Consider the following 20,252-nt stretch of genomic DNA (forward strand, 5'->3'; position numbering starts at 1 on the left):
AACAACACCACAGATCCTATAATCTGATTTCTGTCTTTTAGTTTACTAAAACGTGAAGCGCCACACGCTAGTTTGTGTCATTATCCAGATGTACATAAGCATGATGGCACAGTTACACAATCACACTAAAACTCGGTGCTGATAGTTTCCACTTTCTCTTTTGTATTAGACATATGGAGACAATATTTGGGATAAATAACCATGAAAACTATTTATTTATTCAGTTTAGAGGTTTACAAATCACATTATTATGATTAAAGAGCCTGTTTCACTTGAATCGTCCACTTGATGGCGCAGTAGAGTCGACCAGTTGGATGGAAAGCTTCAGTTCATCACTTCCCCAATACTTGCACTACCTATGTGACCAAACATCTGACATTTATAGCGCCTGAGTGGAGGAGGCTCATAAACACAGACACTAAAACTCACGTATCCCACCATGACTTTATCTAGCAAAGTATTACCTTGAATCTCAAGCAGTACTGACAGACTATCCACATTTTCTCCATTTCTAACAGCTTTTAGTCTTTTTTTATTCCAGTGATCTCTCCTCCTTTGATCATTTTCCTCAATGGAGAATAACTGAAATCCCTCCTCCTCCTTTCTACTCACCCACTATTTTCCTTTCCATGACTTCCTTTTAACAAACCATTTGCAATTTAAGTGTTTTATTCTTTTGTTCTGCATTTTTAAATTTTATACACAAACTCCCGTCTCGGAGCACCTTAGCTAGCTCCACATCAGATTATGCCAAAACACCCACCTAAATTCAAACTGCTTGTCTCACAAAAACTCCACCTATTGTCCCGCTCAACCCATCTATCCTCCCTAGAGCAGCCCAACAAGTCTTCACAGGTCCCAGTTTATAGCCAGCCCAATTCAGTCTCGAGTATATGTTGAAAATACGTCATAACTTTGAGTCACAAACTGACACTGAGCCTCTTCAGTAAATCCAGCAGCTTTTTAACATCATTAGAAGTGTTTGAGCTGCTGCAGATGTTTGTAAATCTGACCCTAAATGTTCCTTCTTCTTTAAAATTCAAACTAATGAATTGATATTCATTAGTTTGAATTAAGGGATTTAACAGGTTGTTATTGTTTATATGAGCTCCATAAAACGACAGGGTTAGAACACATTGTGAAGAAGTAAGATGTTTGTTTTGTAGTCCATCTTCTGCACATTGTAGTTTCACCAGGCGGACATGCGGCGTCACATCGTTAAAGAGAGATGAGTGTAAAGCTGTTCATATTCTCAGCACCGCTCTTCCCTCTGAGTCATTAGCAATTCTCCTTTCCACAATGACGTTTTCATCGAGGCCAAGGAAGAGGGGTTAGGAAAAGGAGATAGGAAGTACTTTTGAATAGCACCTCACGTAGTTACATGTGTACAGCTGTGTCACGTGACCGCACAGCAACAAACAACGTCAAAGCAGGAAGAAGAGGGCGGAGCAAAGTGTGTGTGCGGGAGAGGAGTCGAGCAGAGAGAGCTGCTTTTTCACGAAACGGGAGTAAAGCAGTGAACTTAGAGGAGAGAAACAAAATGAAGTATCGATCATAAACCACTACCAACGTCCTGATCGATATCTGCTTCGATCTGCCCACCCTTGTCTCCTGGATCGTAGCTGAGATCAGCGTGAACCACGTGGGTCTCTGCTCCCTGATCTGTTTCCTGTGTTTGGAAAGAGTTGCAGCTTCATCGCGGAGTTTCTCTCGGTTTGTGGGCTCATCTAAAGGTAAGCACCGAGCTAACTTTACTGTGAGTTCAGTTCATGTTGAGTTTAGCTCCTGAATGAGGTCTTCTGCTGCTCTCCTCGGTGTCTGTTCACAGTTTATTGTGAACACGTTGAGAGAAGAGTGAGAGAGTGTTTGGAGAAAAACACCTGCTAACCATTAGCTCAGCATGCTGGGAGAAGTTGAGCGTTTGCTGGCAGAAAGTTGGAACCTTTAGCTGCACTGCGTAAATTCTTTACGCTCAACGAGATAGGGTTGTTTAAAGGCTGCTTTGCTTTATTTTTAATTTGTTAGGTTAGGTTAATCATATCTGTAACCACCTTGTTGTTCTTTGTTTTTAAAGTGTTCCTGCAACTGCAGCATACATGCTAAGCTAGCTGTACCACGTTACTTCCGCGCATTGCATTGTGGGTACGAGTGGCAACAAAATTAAAACATCAACAAATCATTAATTCCGCGGTTTTAATCCCTACTTGCATTTTATTTGCCCCAAAAACAGTTATGTACAAAGTCCGTACGAAGATAGTTTCCAAAAAGGCAAAAAATCAAGTATGAGGAAAAATCAAAGGAGTGAAAGGGTCAGACCCATACAAGCATACAGAGTGGAGTAAGGGCGTTAGCGTGCTGCCCAGCTTTCATCACGCACATATTTATTATTATATGGTCCTAAGTGTGAGTGCATACACTCACAAAATGTTTAGTAACTTCAGATCCCTGCAACAAGCCCAGGTCCAGTTTACTTTGGTGATTTGGACTATTCCATTTCACAGCTGTTGTTAAAATGTTTTCTTTATCTCCTGTACAGGCCAACGCAATCTAATTTTTGTTTCAGGTTGTAGTGTTACACAACTTTTTCAGATCCAATAAAAATAAAATAGGTGTTTCGTAATTCGGTCAATTTATTGTCTTTATATGTAACTGGCATTATTGTTTCATTCTATTATAGAATCGTATAAGAAAGATGCAAAATTGTAAAAATCCATTGTGCTTTATTAGCTGCTTCGGTGAAGAACAAATCAACAATGCAACAAAAAAAACATATCAAAACAACTTACTGGAAAACAGTTATTCATCACTTGATTGCTTCAATACAACACTTGGGCACATATATGCAGGACTTTTCGTGGCTGTATTGATATCGCTCTCTCTCTTAACCGATCAAATCTGGCTGTGGTAGCAGCTTTAACCTGTATGACCAGGTTGATAGAGGGCGCCAGTCTGGATCACATTCCAGCATTTTGTAGGCTGGTTTTCCTACAAAATACAACAAACATTAGCCCGCAAAGCTATAGTGAACAAAGCAGCATAGCGCAACGAATTCAATTCCAAATAAATATAAGACTTAACCTAGACGTAACCTACATCAACGATTATGTTATGATAAATTACGTAATAACTACAACTAGAGCTGGGCGATATGAGATTTTTTCATATCACGATATGTTTTTTTCATTTCAGGCGATAACGATATCTATCACGATATAAGCCAAATAACTATATTTGTAAGATTTAAATGTGCCGTTGCTCACAAGTAAAATGTGAAATAATCAGCAGCTTGTTTTTATTTAAATATTTATTTCCCATAATAAGTTCAACAGGGTAGATGTACTTAAGGAACATGAGACTTTTTCAGATAAATAAAGGCAAATATTGCAAACTACACAAAAGGCAGCCGCTAAAGCGTTTAAGTTTCAAAATAGAACAAACGAAACAGACTAAATTGTCAATTCCACTTAGAAACAAAATATTAATTCTAAAAATAAATCTTAGTTTGTTTTACAGAAGAACAGACAAAACTGACTAACTTTTGTCAATATCAAATAAACTGAGAACTAAAAGGAAATTCTCAATCTCTCCTTGTTGTATAGCTTAGCTTTTCAAACAGTTTTAACAGTTACTTTAGTCTGACAAAAGCCGAATGACGAATTAGCGCTTCCAGTCAGAGACTGAGGCTACGTCCACACGTACACGGGTATTTTTGAAAACGGAGATTTTCCGTTTTCGTTTTAAAAAATAATCCCGTCCACACATAAAGGGAGAAATGAAGGAAAACGCTGCTATGAACATGCCAAAGCAGCAGGTGGCGCTAGATTCCTAACCGTGCAGAAATGTTGGCCAATCAGAAGTCTAGAAGCCTCGGTGGGAAAAAGTAAACAAAGCTGGGGCATAGAAGCAGAACCGAGTCGTATGTGTGGAGGGACAGTAACTGTGTGTATATGTAAGCATTTAAACACTGCAGAGAGTAGAATTAACAGTAACAGTATTGTAGAAATTCATTTCACCGAAACAATAACGCGGCGCACAGTGTGACGCATGCACCAGTTTATTGTATTTCCAGACTTGCTTTCGGCACAATTTACAGTGCACGCTACTCTGTTTTTTGTCAGACTTGAAATAGCCGAAATACCTTCACACTACGGAACTTCTATGGCTCTTCCGTTCGACAATCTCTCCGGCATTGGAACCATCATCTGTTTTCTCTTCGGTCACGCTCGGTTGATTTTTCTAGTCGGCACACTCATTTCCTCCATTACGCGCTGGCTCCATTACCCGCTGGCTGCTTCCCAAACAAACACACGTGCGGCTTGGCACTTGTGCTGTACGTAACAAGTCACGCGACATGACGCTGCGGCTGTGATTGGTTCGGCTCTGCGCTACTTAATTTGGATTGGCTGACCTTTTTTTTTTTTTTTTAAGAGGACAAGAGCGGCAAGGTCTATCACCATAGCTTAATTTCTCTATCGAGTAAAAGTTATATCGCGATACATATCGTTATCGTTCTATCGCCCAGCTCTAACTACAACAGAAGACTGACCTTTGTGGAAATTCTTGGAGCAGACTAACACGTGAGCTTGAGTGTTCTGAAAAGTTATATTTGGTCTTCGAGTGGCTGCAATCCAGGCCATCCGTCGCCTCTTTGTTACTTCGGAAACATGGCTTGAACAATTTCTCTTCCACGACGTAATCCGATAAAAACCGATCACTTTACCCGTCGGCTTCCTGTGGCTGTCATGCGACCGGCTATTGCAGTTAATAATACAACAGCTTCTTGTCATTATTTGTTTCTTTTTATCGCTGTGTGACTGTTTTCATATGAAAAATTTAAATCTCTATTAGATTATGATAGAAAAAATGGTGATTTGGCCTAGCACATGCACACCCCACATACCTTGAAACATTAGTTTTAGAGGCCCAAAACACCCAACCGAACCATTTAATTTTTGTTAAATTAAAGACTAATTATGTCTTGGGTTTTAACTATTTAATAATAAAGAAGGAAACATCACAAAAAGCACTTAAGGTCATGAAAATTATTTTCAATTCATTGACACATCCACCTTATTTATTGAAAGTATCGGTATCAGCGATACTGGCCCATATCTACTTGTTATCGAATCGATACCAAAATATGCATCTTATTGCTAGCCGTGGGGATTAGTCAGGGCTCTAGAAACTAATTGGTTGGATATTCGATCTAATTTCTCAATGGTGTGACTAATCCTAGGTCGTCCAAGTAAAAAGGTCGCCTGTGGTCAATGACAGACAACGTACTGCCCATATATTGTGATCTAAACCAATCAGAGATAGTCAAGGGCGGAACCTCTAAGATGTCCATGCCCAAGGTATGGATATTGAGATGATCAATTCCAAGCCTTTATGGCATTTTTAATTTATTCTTCCTTTTTATTTTATATATCTTGAGATGTTTAAATTTCAGCTCAGTGAAGCACTTTAAGCACAAGAACTTCTTCAATGGTGTATTTTTTGGACTATAAGGCAGACTTAAAATCCTTTAATTTTCTCAAAAGTGTGCCTTATGTATGAATTCTGGTTGATAAGTGAAACTTTTTTCAACTTATTCTTCTTGCTTCCTCCACTTCCATACCATTGATTCATTAATGTTCAATTCTCTTGCAGCTGCTCTATTTCCATGTTCTCCTGGGTGACTGATAGAGTTTGCTTCATAAATTCAAATTCAAATTCAAATTTTATTTGTCACGTACACAGTCATACACAGTACGATATGTAGTGAAATGCTTGGACAACTGCTCGTGACCTAAAGAAAACAAAAAAGGAAAAGGCTATGAATAAGATAGGAAATAAATATGAAAAATTAAAAAGGGTAAATTTAACTAGGAAGGAATAAAATATAAATTAAGGTTAAAAATGAAATAACTGTACAACACAAATTAGAATGAAGGGTAAATTTAACTGGGAGAATAAGATAAAATATATAAATTAAAGTTGAAAATAAAATAACTGTACAACTGTTAAGGTTCAAAAATTGAGGAAGGAGAGTACAAACCACCCATGGTCCAGAAGCTCTTGGTCAAACAATGATTTTTAATGAACACACGTGTGGGAAGACACTCTGTACGCAGACAGCAAGTGATCTTCAACTTAATCAAAGCATGAACAGATATTTTATAGCATCAGGGTTTGATTTACTGACGCCCCTTCATGCGTCACAGATACATTTTATACATAGATCAGATCAACACCACAATGACTTTTAACCCAGAAGATCATCTTCTATTTTCATGGCTGGTACTTTCCGTTCTTGTCTTAAAGTGAATTGTTCCTCTTTCTTGCCGAGACAACAAGGACGGTTCCTCTTTTACCGAGACATGACTAATCTCTCCTCTAAATAAAGCTAACTCATGTGTGTGTGTGTGTTGACCTCACATGCTCTTTGTGTCACCTCTTCACCTACTAACTGTCTGTGTCTCGTCCTCAAATGCTCTTTCTCAATTCACCTGTTGCACTTCTGACCTTTCACCAGGACAGAGGCTCACTGAGACTATATGTATGTCTTCTACTAAATAAATGTTTTAACCAAGAACCTCTACTTAAAACCTTAATATAAAATGACCTGATATATAAGTGTTTTGTAAGCATGTATTGCAATTCCTTCTATGTTCTAGTTTTCCCTCAGCATGTATCACCTGAACAATCACGTCAGTGAAGCTTAAGACCTTTAAAGAACCTGAACATCAACTCAAATAAGCACAGATATGCATTGTGTACACAATAGTTATAACTGCATCTGATACACAATATAGAACTATAAAAGAATGTATGAGAGTCATAAGCAGAGTCTCTTAAAAGATGCCATTTTGGGGGCCTTACACACACAACAGAGTATTATTATGTTGAAGCACAATACGTGTCACTCCGCGAGGATCCTGACTGTGGTAGCCTTAATGCTCTGACAATCCATCAAGCGGTGCAGCTTTGTGGACACTGTTTTTCAACAGTGTCCACTGCCTCACTGTGGTTTGATCTGAATCAAGTGTAAGTTTGTGGACCTTGTTGTTAAAGTCAGTGGAGCTTTTTATGTGGGTGTGGGGTGTGTTCCCCACAAAGGGTACTAGGATGGTAGTAATGTGCTGGACAATGTTGTAGGTGGCTGAGTTTATGCTGCTACCAATGAGCCTGAGTGGGACTCCTTCTTTGTGTATCTATGGAAGTTCATATATACAGGGTGCAGCATCCACCGGGTAAAGGTGGTGGTATGCAGGGAGCTCAGTGGCTTTTTCCCTTTCAACTTCTTGTAGGCAGCTGATGACTTTCTTTTTGTAGCTGCTTCTGGGGTTTCACCTTGAAGCTTCATAGGTATTGTTGTCACTGAGTGTAGTAATGTTTATTTGCTCTGCTTCTTCTTGTCAGGGATAAAATGCATATCTATACTTTTTGTGTCCCAGCTGAGTAACAGGAGGAGAAGAGTCTGGTGGAGCAGCAGAGGAACAGTTTCAGCCATTTGGGCTCAGCTCAGCCACTACAGAGGAAACAATGACTTCAACACAGGAGGTGAGAAAAGTATCTCAGTTACTGTTATTGAAACTGTGTGCACAGTAGAGCAGGGCGATATGGCCAAAAAAATATGTCACACTATGTATTTGAAAATTTGAGATAACGATATAACTGACGATATAATTTTTGCGAGACAAAATACAACTCCACAACTTTACTAGCGCAAAAAAACCCCCATCCATTTATTTTCACTTAAACAAGCGGCTGTTTTTTTTATGTGCATTAAAGCTATATAAATATTTAACAGTGCAAATGCAAATTTCTTGCTGAAAGCTTAACCAAAGTGCATTTCCAGTAGAAATGTGCTGACATATCCTGAGCATAACCATGTATAATATCCACTGAAGTTAAAAAGAGGTGCTTTGCTACATTAAACTGCAGTGTGGCAAATAAAAAAAGTCAAATTTGTATTTTTCGGATCATAAGGTGCACGGGATTATAAGGCACATTAAGCGAAACAAAGCAGTCAGATAAATCAAACTTTATTAAACTCATTCTTCTTGCTTCCTCCACTTCTGTACCATTGATTCATTAATGCTGTATTCTATCACAGCTGCTCTATTCCCATGTTGTTGCAGTATATTAATGACTAACCTCGTATTGTGGATGGATTATCTCAGTTGTTCTCCTGACTGAAGTTTGCTCCGTTTACAGCATCCTGCTATGCGATTGCATTTGTCTCTAACCATCAGGAAACTTCACGTTAACTTTTATCGAGTGGAAAAGTGTTAGTGTTCATCCTCCAGCTTCACTGTTTATGTTATGCTAACATAGCTGTGTCGCTAGCGATCACGTAGCACATCATTATATATCAACTAGCCCAACTTCAGTAACCCTACAAACGTCACTGCTGTTTAGTTTCCTGTCTTCATTTATGTTGGAAGTGATAGCAGAACTGTACGTTTGATTTTTTCAGAAATCTCTCAGTCAGAACATGCAATATCATGCTGAGGTAACTAGCGAAACTAGCGAGCTAACTTCCGGTAACTTCCTGTTAACTTCTAACTCCGTTAAATGTAATACATTTTGTTTTCATGGATGCCTGGAAGTTAAACATCATAGTTACACCTGGTAAAGCAGCAATGCTGATCGTTTTATTAAAGATGAAAGAATTTGGACAGTTTTTAACTCTCAGTGATGCTGCAGTGTTCGTTTGACTTTGGGATCTTACAGGACAGAGTTTAGGACCCAGATTACTCCCAGATTTACGAGCACCTTAGTCCGACAAATACGGCAATGACGACGGCCCGCTTGTATGTTCTACAATAAATGTGCTTTGTTGTATATCTGACGGACAAACACCAAACCAGTGAAGTTGCACCATTTTTAAAAACCAATTCTGGTTCATCCGTTTCACTCAACAATCCGCTTTCTCCCCTCTCATTCTCCGTTGCCGCCGTGGTTTTTCGGCTATGTGCGTATGAAAACAAAGGCACTGCGCATGCGCGCTTTACCCATATTCTGTCGCGATATTTTATTTTCTTATCGTTGCCCAACATTTTACCGGTATTACCTTGAACGGTATAATATGGCCCAGCCCTAGTGCACAGCTGGTTGTTTTTTCAAGTTAAAGTCAGCTTTATTGTCAAAGACCATACATACAGGCCCTAAGTGTACACTAAAATAATATAAAGATAAAAAATAAAATAGGAGTGTTATGTACAATAAAATACTGTACAATTATTTATTTATTTATTTATTTATTTATTTTTGTCCCGTTTGGATCTTTAGCCATCAGAATTGTTGTCTTAAGGCCAAGAAAGATGCCAAGCGGATTTATTTTACCAAGTGGATCATCATGGCCTTGCCATATTGGTCCATTTGATTGACCTTTATTATAATTATGAATTTATTTTATTTTCAGTTGCTACAAACGGGACAGACTGTACAATTATTTAAACAGCAGTGTCCAACACAATCATGGTGCAGGAGCCATACCACACAGTGATGCAGCTGGTGAGGATACTCTCGGCGGTGCCTCTGTAGAAGGTGCTCATAATTGGGGTTGAGGCTCTTGCTCTCCTCACTTTTGCAGAGGCTGTAGAGTCGTTATTAAGCTTTGCTGACATGTGACGCAGTGTTTTTTGACCAGGAGAGATCTGAGATTTGCACACCCAGGAACTTGGTGCTGCTTACCTCTATAATGGGGCGATATGGCCAAAAATATTTATCACGATATACATTTGAAAATGTGCGATAACGATATAACTGACGATATAATTAACACGAGACAAAATACTTTACAACCAATGTTCCCTCTAATTTTTCATGTGTCTGAGCGAACACACAAACTCCCTGAGCGGACACTTGGACCACTGTGAGCAACAGCAGACGTGTGCACTGTGGTCGCGCTAGTCCATTGAAGTTACATGGTTTATTAAAATAATAAAATTACAGCATTTACATTTATGTTAGACTACTTTTAATTAACTGCTTTAGCCCACTTACAATGAAAATTTAAAAAAAATCTTGTTCATGACCTGTGTAGCATGTTAACACTATTGAAAGTAAAAATAAGAGAGTCCTGTAACTCTCTCTCTGCAAAATACAGTATATAATGACCAATGTTGGGCAATTAATTATGCAGTTACAAAAAAGTAACTGCGTTTTGCAAACAACAAAGCTTTTTGCAGCTATTTACATAAAAATGCAGCCAAGGTGATTTTAAATAAACATTTCAAACTATTTACAGAACAATCAGCTGTTCTGCATCAAATCTGATGCCACACAAATTATTTGTGCCGCTCCAAAAATATTTCTGTCCACTATGAGATAAAGGAGAACAACAGCCTGATACCTGCAGGCCTGACAGCAGGAGATGTATCACTGCTGTAACACCTGTAACATTCAGCAGTCGCCTCATTGTTCTGACACACACAACAAAACTATTGGCTACACTACACACTAACTACACACTAACTACACAAGATTATCTCTCACATCTCAACCCACCGCCGTCACTCCTAAAACTTCCTAAACCACTAAATGCCATGTTGCCATCATTTTTTGATTGGTCGACATGGTACATTTTCCGAGCAATAGGAAAGGGTGGGGGTGTTTTTGGTTTTGTCTTTGCTCACAGGCGGAGAGCGTTTTCCTTATAAAACGCCGTTATGACCATTTTTTCCCCCCCGCAGTAAACAACGACAGTATTCAGGAAGAAAACCAAACATTGCAGATATTTTTATCATAACTCTGGTTTTACGTGGCCGATCAACACAATTTAAAAACTGGTATAAAGTCCACACTTTTTCAATCAACTGTTCCGTCTGTCCTGCTCACATCTCCAATGGTTGTACATGTTGTCATTTACTTGACTTCACTGCACATCAGCTGCTTTGCCAGCTAAAACACTGGTGTCGGCACATAAGGACGCTGTGATAGTGTCCTTATGTGCAGGCAGGCTATAGACAGGCTATATATGAATGTGAATCGCATTATTGGCTGGACTATGGGATAATGTGGCATTGTTCTAATCCCATACGGGAGCAGCCAGTCACTTACTGACTAACACTGCACAGGGCTTGCAAAATCGCTAGCCCGACGTCCCGGAGCTAGCGGTATCTCCGGTCGGGCGACCAAAATCTATCTCAGCCCCGCCCGCTGGGTTATCATATAGCCCGACGGGGCTCCTCCATACATAAAGAATCCACATTCACAAACAAAAACCACAAAGTTATAAGAAAACACAACGATCATATTTTCAGCACACATTGAAACAACAACATCATCAGTTGGACTCCCCATTTTTCATGAAATGAAAGATTTTCTCCAGCGATCAATATTTCTTCAGTTATGTTATTTTCATTCCAATTCTCATTGTAGCACGTCATTGTAATGTGAAACTACCAACAAAATGTGGTGGCAACACACCTAGAACTTGTTTGTTGACATCTTTGATTCCACTAATGGAGTTTCAGTTTGTTCCATGACTGCATTTCACTTACTGCCTCTGTTTGTATCTCTGTCACTGCAGGACCAACATGGAGCGAGAAGTCAGCGCTCTCAGGAGGCCGACAAACCTCACAGAAGAAAGGGAGAGAAAACATACAGCTGTGATGAGTGTGGGAAGAATTTTAGTGGGGCTGGACACTTAAAAGCACACAAACTCATCCACAGTGGAATTAAAGCATACAGCTGTGAGCTGTGTGGAAAGTCTTTTACTCAGGCTGGAAGTTTAAAAACACACAAACTCCTCCACAGTGGAATTAAAGCATACAGCTGTGAGCTGTGTGGAAAGTCTTTTACCCAACCTCAAGGCTTAAAATCACATCAGCTCAGCCACAGTGGAATTAAAGCACACAGCTGTGAGCTGTGTGGAAAGTCTTTTAAGACGGTTGGACACTTATATAGACACCAACGCATCCACAGTGGCTTTAAACCATACAGCTGTGATCAGTGTGGCAAAACTTTTTCTTGCAGTGAAAACTTACAACTTCATCAAGTTGTCCACACTGGAATTAAGCCGTACAGCTGCGACATTTGTGGAAAAACCTTCCGCTGGCTACTCAGCCGAAATAATCACGTACGCATTCACACCAAAAATGATGTTTACTGCTGTGATCAGTGTGGCAAACTGTTTGTGAGATATAAAGACTTAGAACGCCACATGTTTACCCACACTGAGGAGAGACCTTATAAATGTGACCTCTGTGATAAGGCTTTTAAAGATCCACATTCCCTGAAATCACACCAACAGCTCCACACCAGAAAGAAACTCTACAAGTGCAGTTACTGTGAGGTATGTATTTATATTTTTACAGTTGCAGTTATTTTGAAGTATTATGTGAATTAAGTTTAATTTCAAAGCTAAATGAGACATGAAAACGTCATGTACAGAATATTCAATCAAGTTTGAGACAAATCAGAATCTTTCCTGATGTTGGAAAAACGTAAAGTTTTAAAAGCTTCTCCCCTTGCTGTCTATCTAACATTCACACTTGGGAAAGCTTGGGGTTAGTATCTTGTGACATGCAGAGTAGAGCATCCATCGATTTAACCAACAATCTTCACATGAAGTCGTTTACCTACAAATGAAGAGTAATTTTCGCCCAGTACGCTGAGTGTTACAATATGTAATTGGATGTTGGCAGAGCTGATCTTTATTTCAAGCGAGATTCAGGATAAAAATGTTGAAGGAATTCCCTGACTTCCACTGTCTTTGTGTCTTTGTTTAGAAGCAGAGCGACACAGATGGATCCAGTTCTCAACCCTGTCGTCACTGTGGTGATGGGAAAGCGTTTCACTGTGACCTTTGTGGAAAAACTTTCAGTCAGCAGTGGTGCCTAACATTACATCAACGTAGACACACTGGAAACAAAATGAACTACTGCAAAGAATGTGGTAGAGGCTTCCCCACACCAAGTACATTAAAAATACATGAGCTTATTCACAGTGGGGTTAAAAAGCACGTCTGTGATCAGTGCGGGTCATCCTTCACCACTGCAGGTCACCTCAAACAGCATAAACGCGTGCACACAGGAGAGAAACCATACAAGTGCAGACACTGTGACAGAAGCTTCTCACAATCAAGTAATCGTAACCTTCATGAACGTAGACACATGGAAGAGAACATCAGCTGTGACCAGTGTGACAAGACCTTCAAGAGTCTCAGTTCATACTCCGAACACAAACAATCCCACACTGTCCCCACAGTTTTACAGTTACCAATGTGCCAAAACATTCACTTCATTATTTGCTCTGTGCAAACATCAACATCAAGCGGACCTGAAGTCACTGGATCACAATGAATCTGAAGAGACAGAAAGATCCTCTTCTGGTTTCAGGATCAGACTTTAAAAACCTTGAGATCAGGCTCCACAGAGTTCAGGTGGAGTCTCCTGTAAAGAGTGTCAGCTGATGTCACACTTGGATCTGATGAGGTAGCTCTGATTTCTGGATTTACAGTGAATAATCCTGAATGGTACATTCAGGAAGATAGAAGTATAGATATCTACATCTAATTCTTGTTTTTCTTTGGCTACCTTTGATATTCCATTTCAAAATGAATGTGTTTTTTCATGTATTTAGTTTTACTTTAGTTTATTTCCTGTCCTGTTGATCCACATGTTCTGTAGCTGTTTTCTGTTTGTCGTTTGTGTTGTGAAATCCTGATACTACTAAAGATTTGGTTATATTTGATTAACTCTAACGTTTGTTTTATTAAACACTTATTAAATAGTTTGGTGTAAAAAAATAAAATAAAGAAATTGTCTCACAACAAGTATTTTGAGCCATGATTTCAGGTTCAGATTAACTGTTTTTAATGGCACATGTGGAGTGCCATCAGGGGACACTTGGTTGTTCTCCACTCACACTGAACAGGGTTCCTGCAACTCAGTAAAAAATTATCTTCAATGAAAATAAATTCGTAATTTTCATCCCAGAACTTTGCTGTGGATAGGTAGTTTGCAGAGGGTGTGTTTAAGATACTGAAAGGATGAGTTTACCCTTCCAAACTGTAAACAAACTGTGTGCTTATTAACAACTGAAGTTAGATTACAGGAGGGTAAATTGAGTTTAAGAGTTTTTAGTGTCATTAAGATGGCTCTTCTTTTACCTGACTTATATCCCCATGAAAGCTTTCCATGTAGGGGATGTTGACTGAGGTAATGCAGTCGGACAAGGGAGGATCCACACAGATACATGACCTCAACCTCTTTAAAGCTTGGCGAGAGGTTCTAGTGAGCCTGGTTAAGGGAACAGATGAGTTGGGGCCGGAGGTGCCAAGTTCTACCATTCCCGCCTCCCTCCTTTTTGATAACCATCTCACACAGGACCAGAGGACGAATTGCAACAGTGTTTTGCAGATGTGTTCTCCCCCCTGCCTAACTGTATGACTCATCATCGAGCACCATGCAGTCTGGCGTGATGGTGCATTCACAGCCCTATGTGATGCCTGAACATAAAAGGCAATTGTTCAGAGAGAATTTTCCAAAATGCTGAAAATGGGAGTAATAGAAGAATCGCAACCCCATAGTTGTAGTTGTAGCCTCAGTTGGGCGGCGGGGGGTGTGTGGCAGAGGTGTGGTCTGGCCTGCTGCATTGGTTAGTTAGTTAGTTAGTTAGTTTTGACCTGGACCTCACGGTTCTTTCTGGAGCATAAAGAAATAGGAGTTCAGACAGGTAAGAATGGGCTTGGCATTTAAGGGATTAAAAAAAAAGTAAAATTTTAAATTGGATCCTGTAAGTAAAAGGAAGCAAGAGGGGCCAAAACTGGCCTAATATGCTTTTTCCATTTTGTGCCAGTTAGCAGATGAGCAGCTGCATTTTGGACCAACTGAAGATGATAAAGAGAGCAATGGTTCGAACCAAACTACAGTGAGCTGCAGTAGTCGAGTCTGCAAATAATTGCTGTATGAATAACACGTTCAAAGACATTACAGTTTTTCTGAATTGCTAAAACACTAACTCCCATTGCAAAAACTAAACTGTCAACTAAGAAAACTCTTTCATCAAATCAATCCCACAGTTGCCAAAATCTTAAACACTATTCATCTGGCTAAGACACCATTTGCAAATCTGAATCTCCAATTTACCAAAACTCTAAACACATTCTCAAACACAAAACACATTTAGAAATGTGGTGCACTTGTACCCAGAATGGTGCACACAGGCTACTAACACACTTTCTTCATCATTAACACACTACCACTCAAAATTGAGAAGACATGTTGAAACCTCTTCTTCTGCTTTTGCTAGACTGAATCCACAGGGATGTATTCATGAGGTCTAACCATTGAGTCAAGCTCAAAGATTCTCTGTACACAACAAACTAATTTTAGTTCTGTAAATGAAATAGAATCATGTATAAATGTGCTATGTATACAAGTATACTTATAACTAAATCTAATATAAATAAATGGGGGCGATCGCTGCTCAAGAGTTGGGAGTTTACCTTGTAATCGGAAGGTTGCTGGTTCGAGCCCCGGCTCGGACAGTCTCGGTCGTTGCGATGGAGTTCTCCACAGTCATCTTACTGTTGGGCCACACAACAACGAACCTCTAGCAACATTCCGTTGTGTTTTGTGTGCTTTTGCAGCATTTTTCTTTTTGCAGCATTTTTCTTTTTGCAGGCGTTTTTCTTTTTGCAGGTGTTTTTCTTTTTGCAGGCGTTTTTCTTTTTGCAAGTGTTTTCTGAAGTTGCAGTCCATTTGGCCTCTCAGCGCCACCATATATGTCTGGAGGCTCACATCCGCCAAGGACTGGGTACAAGACTTGGCTATTTTAAAGCCTCCACGTTGTCAATTCTCCATCATTATAACAAAGGTAAGTCAGCTTGAGTACTGCAAGTAAAATGCCTTTGATTTTGCCCGGAACATTCAGATTAGTGCAAACATAAATTCATTCATGAGGGGGAAATTACAGTGAGAACATTTGGAGGCTCTGTTAGATGGATAAAATAGTGAGTTCAGTGCATTGATGTGACATTGGCCTAAAGGATTTAGTCATTCTTTGTGGTTAAAGAAATTGCACTAATTAATTTATATGTATTATGAATAATCCTAATTATACATCTTGCTTCTGTGTTTATGTCCTGTGTAACTTAAAATACATTCTATTTTGGTTTTATACATTGATTAATGACCTGCAGAATCTCTTTATCATGTTAAGTGATTTATAATTCTCACTTAAAGTCGATATTCTCCCTCTCCCTCTTGAAAGTGATTACATCCTTGCATTACATAGTTTAGTTTCATTTTTTGCAGTTGGGTTTCTGAAAAAAACAAACAGGCAGACTTAGAATATAACATGCAGCATTCTATAGATAGATACATTAAAAGTTTTTTTTTTATTACATGCATGTGCTAACTTTCTAAACACTTTGTTACATTTGTTATAAATGGATTTGAAAGTAGATAAAAATTGTGTCAGCCTTGGCTCATTAAATTTCTTGTCTTTAAATTAACTTTGTCTGTGTGTTTCAGGTACTGCACTCTCAAAGACTGAATGAACTACCATAAATAATAATAATAATAATGTGTATGTGTTAGTCCATATTGGGAAATTACTCCTCTGCATTTAACCCATTCACCCAGTGAAGCAGTTGGCAGCCACCAATGCAGCGCCCGGGGAGCAGTGTGTAGGGACGGTACCTTGCTCAGGGGTACCTCAGGGAAAATGCAGATAAGAATGGACCATCTCTAGTGGAAAGTTACTGAGTCACTGATGTTTAGACTAGAATGAGAGAGCTTCTGTAATATAACTGTTAGGGACACTCCACCATTTTGAGATCCGTGTCAACGTGTCTTGCAGGACGCATCTCCCTTCTAGAAGTATTGTGAAATTAAGTGTTAAATGGTTTACTGAGTAGTGTTTTGTCTTTTATTGGATGCCTCTGAGGAATCAGAAGAACTCGGTGAAGTGTTGATATTTAATAATAGATACATAAAAAGATAAATAAAAAAATTACATGTATGTGCTAACGTTCTAAACACTTTATTTGTTACATTTGTGATAAATGAATTTGAAAGTAGATAAAAAACATTTGTGTCAGCCTTGGCTCTATGATTGCCATAATGAATGAATTAAATACACCATTAAATAATTAATTAAATGTGGCAATAATTAATTACATAAATATTTACGACACTTGTAATTAATTATTGACATATTTAATTAATTAATGACACGTTTAATTAATTATTGACACATTTAAATAATTATTGACACATTTAAATAATTATTGACATATTTAATTAATTATTGACACATTTAATTAATTATTGACACATTTAAATAATTATTTAATGGTGTATTTAATTCATTCATTTTGGCACAGTTGACTCCTTCAGGTCTCACCATGAAATAAATGTATCTGTCAGCCTCACCCATTAAACTCAGGGGGTGGGGTTAACGCTGATCGAGTCAAAACCATTGCTTTGGCCTGGTGGCCATTGTTTTTAGCACACAACAACCGGCACGTGGAAGCTAACAGAACTGCACTTTGAAAAACCCAGTTTGTGTGTCTCCAAATACCATTGTAATATTTTTTTAGCTGACAATGTAGTGGTTTAATCTTCATATGTCTGGTCGGTTTGTCAAGATACAGCCTCTTTACAAAAGTGACTTCTTTTACTGAGGTTATATTTATCGGGGTTTTATTTCCTGATGTTCTTATGTGTCCTACGTGTTTCAGTCGCCAATTCTGAATTAGAATCAGAATCAGAATCAGAATGGGGTTTATTGCCAAATGTTGAGCAGGTTTACAACATTAGGAAATTGCTGCGGTGCTTCAGTGCAAACATGGTGTCATAAATAACACTTAAATAGACATGGAAAAAATAAAAGTAGGGATAAGAATTAAAAGTGCTACGTGGAAAGATATGTGCATGAGATATACATGAGATATATACATGAGAGTAAGAATTAAGAGTGCTACGTTGAAAGATATATACATGAGTGCAGGTGGTGATCAGTGCCAAACATGGAATGATACAGTGAACACAGCGTAGGGTCATGTGTTAGTGGCGGGGACAGTCATATGGTTATTGTTCATGTGTCCAACAGCAGAGGGGAAGAAACTGTTCTTATGGCGAGAGGTTCTGGTGCGGATGGACCGGAGCCTCCTGCCTGAGGGGAGCAGGTCAAACAGACTGTGTCCAGGGTGAGAAGGGTCAGCTGAGATCCGAGCTGCACGCCGCAATGTCCTGGAGGTGTACAGGTCCTGCAAAGATGGGAGTCTGCAGCCAATCACCTTCTCAGCAGAGCGCACAACACGCTGCAGTCTCTGTTTGTCCCTGATAGTGGCTCCAGCGTACCACACGGTGATGGAGGAGGTGAGGATGGACTCGATGACTGCAGTGTAGAACTGCATCATCGTCCGTGTTGGCAGGTTGAATTTCTTCAGCTGCCTCAGGAAGTACATCCTCTGCTGGGCTTTCTTGATGACGGAGGTGATGGTGGGCTCCCACTTCAGGTCCTGGGTGATGGTGGTACCCAGGAAGCGGAACGAGTCCACAGAGGTGATGGGGGTGTCAGTCAGGATGATGGGGGGGAGTGGGGCTGTGTGCTTCCTGAAGTCCACAATAATCTCCACTGTCTTCTGGGCATTCAGCACCAGGTTGTTGTGGCTGCACCAGGACACCAAACGTTCAACCTCCCTCCTGTAGGCAGACTCATCCCCGTCCGAGATGAGTCCGATAACGGTGGTGTCATCTGCAAACTTGATTAGCTTGACAGACTGGTGGGTGGAGGTGCAGCAGTTGGTGTACAGGGAGAAGAGCAGAGGAGAAAGAACACAGCCCTGAGGGGAGCCGGTGCTGATGGTCCGGGAGTCCGAGACATTCTTTCCCAGCCTCACATGCTGCTTCCTGTCCGTCAGGAAGTCAGTGATCCACCGGCAGATGGGATCAGGCACATTCATCTGGGAAAGCTTGTCTCGGAGATGGTCTGGAAGGATGGTGTTGAAGGCAGAGCTGAAGTCCACAAACAGGATCCTGGCGTAGGTTCCTGGGGAGTCCAGATGCTGCAGGATGAAGTGTAGGGCCATGTTGATGGCATCATCTACAGACCTGTTGGCTCTATATGCAAACTGCAGGGGGTCCAGGAGGGGGGCCGTGAGGGTCCTGAGATGGGAGAGAACTAGGCGCTCAAAGGACTTCATGACCACAGATGTCAGAGCCACGGGTCTGTAGTCATTTAGTCCAGTGATCCTAGGTTTCTTGGGGACAGGGATTATGGTAGAGGACTTGAAGGAGGCAGGCACATGACATGCCTGCAGTGAGGAGTTGAAAATGCCAGAAAACACTGGGGCCAGCTCGTTTGCACAGTGTCTGAGGGTGGCAGGAGACACGCCGTCTGGGCCGGGAGCTTTCCGAGCATTCAGGTTCTTAAACTGCTTCCTCACATCTGCTTCATGAATATGAAGAGTTGTGGTGGGAGGAGGTGGTGTGAAATCCTCTTTTGTGTGGGGTGAGGAGGGGGGTGTTGTAGGTGAACGGTTTGAAGGTGGTGATGGCTCTATGGAGGGGGGAGAGGTGGGGGAATGAGTGTCCAAAGTGTCTCTATTGTTGGGGCCGTTGGAGGTGTGAAGGCTGCCTGATGGCTCGTCAAAACGGCAGTAGAAGTCGTTAAGGGTGTTGGCCAAGAGCAAGTCATCAGTGGAGTGGGGGGTTTTAGGCTTGTAGTTTGTGATATTCCTAAAACCTTTCCACACAGAGGCCGAGTCATTCTCTGAGATCTGCTGCTGCATCTTCTCAGAGTGCTGATGTTTAGCAATGTCCACTTCTTTAGTGAACCTGTACTTGGCCTCTCTGTAGCAGTCCCTGTCTCCGCTTCTGAACGCCTTTCTCTTTTCCAGCCACAGCTTTTTGAGTTTAGGAGTAAACCAGGGTTTGTCATTGTTATAACTCACCCTGGTGCGTGATGGCACAATGCTGTCCTCACAGAAGTGGATATAGGAGGTGACAGTGTCCGTAAACTCGTCCAAGCTGTTAGAAGCAGCCTTCATTGTGTCCCAGTCTGTAGACTCCAAACACGTGCGAAGCTCCTCCACAGCCTCGTTGCTCCACAGTTTTTTAGTCCTCACGACAGGTTTGGAGAGCTTCAGCCTCGGTCTGTACGCGGGGATTAGGTGGATCATGACGTGGTCAGAAAGTCCGAGTGAAGCGCGGGGCACCGCGCGATAGGCCCCGCTGATCGTGCTGTAACAGTGGTCCAATGTCCTCTCCTCTCTGGTCGGGCATTTAATATACTGCTTGTATTTT

General features: G+C 40.5%; 1 pseudogene across 1 annotated transcript; it reads left to right on the forward strand.

The window, feature by feature from the left end:
- The first annotated feature begins 1,440 nt into the window (after positions 1–1,440).
- Positions 1,441–13,762, forward strand: LOC146662740 (uncharacterized; annotated as a pseudogene). The gene is made up of 4 exons (XR_014913408.1): positions 1,441–1,733; positions 7,437–7,542; positions 11,522–12,286; positions 12,723–13,762. The product of XR_014913408.1 is annotated as an uncharacterized LOC146662740 (transcript).
- The last annotated feature ends 6,490 nt before the right edge of the window (positions 13,763–20,252 follow it).

The sequence above is a fragment of the Rhamphochromis longiceps genome, linkage group LG9, assembly GCF_057381845.1.
Source record: "Rhamphochromis longiceps isolate RC_006_pf linkage group LG9, R_longiceps_female_GT1.1, whole genome shotgun sequence".
Classification (NCBI taxonomy): Eukaryota; Metazoa; Chordata; class Actinopteri; order Cichliformes; family Cichlidae; genus Rhamphochromis; species Rhamphochromis longiceps.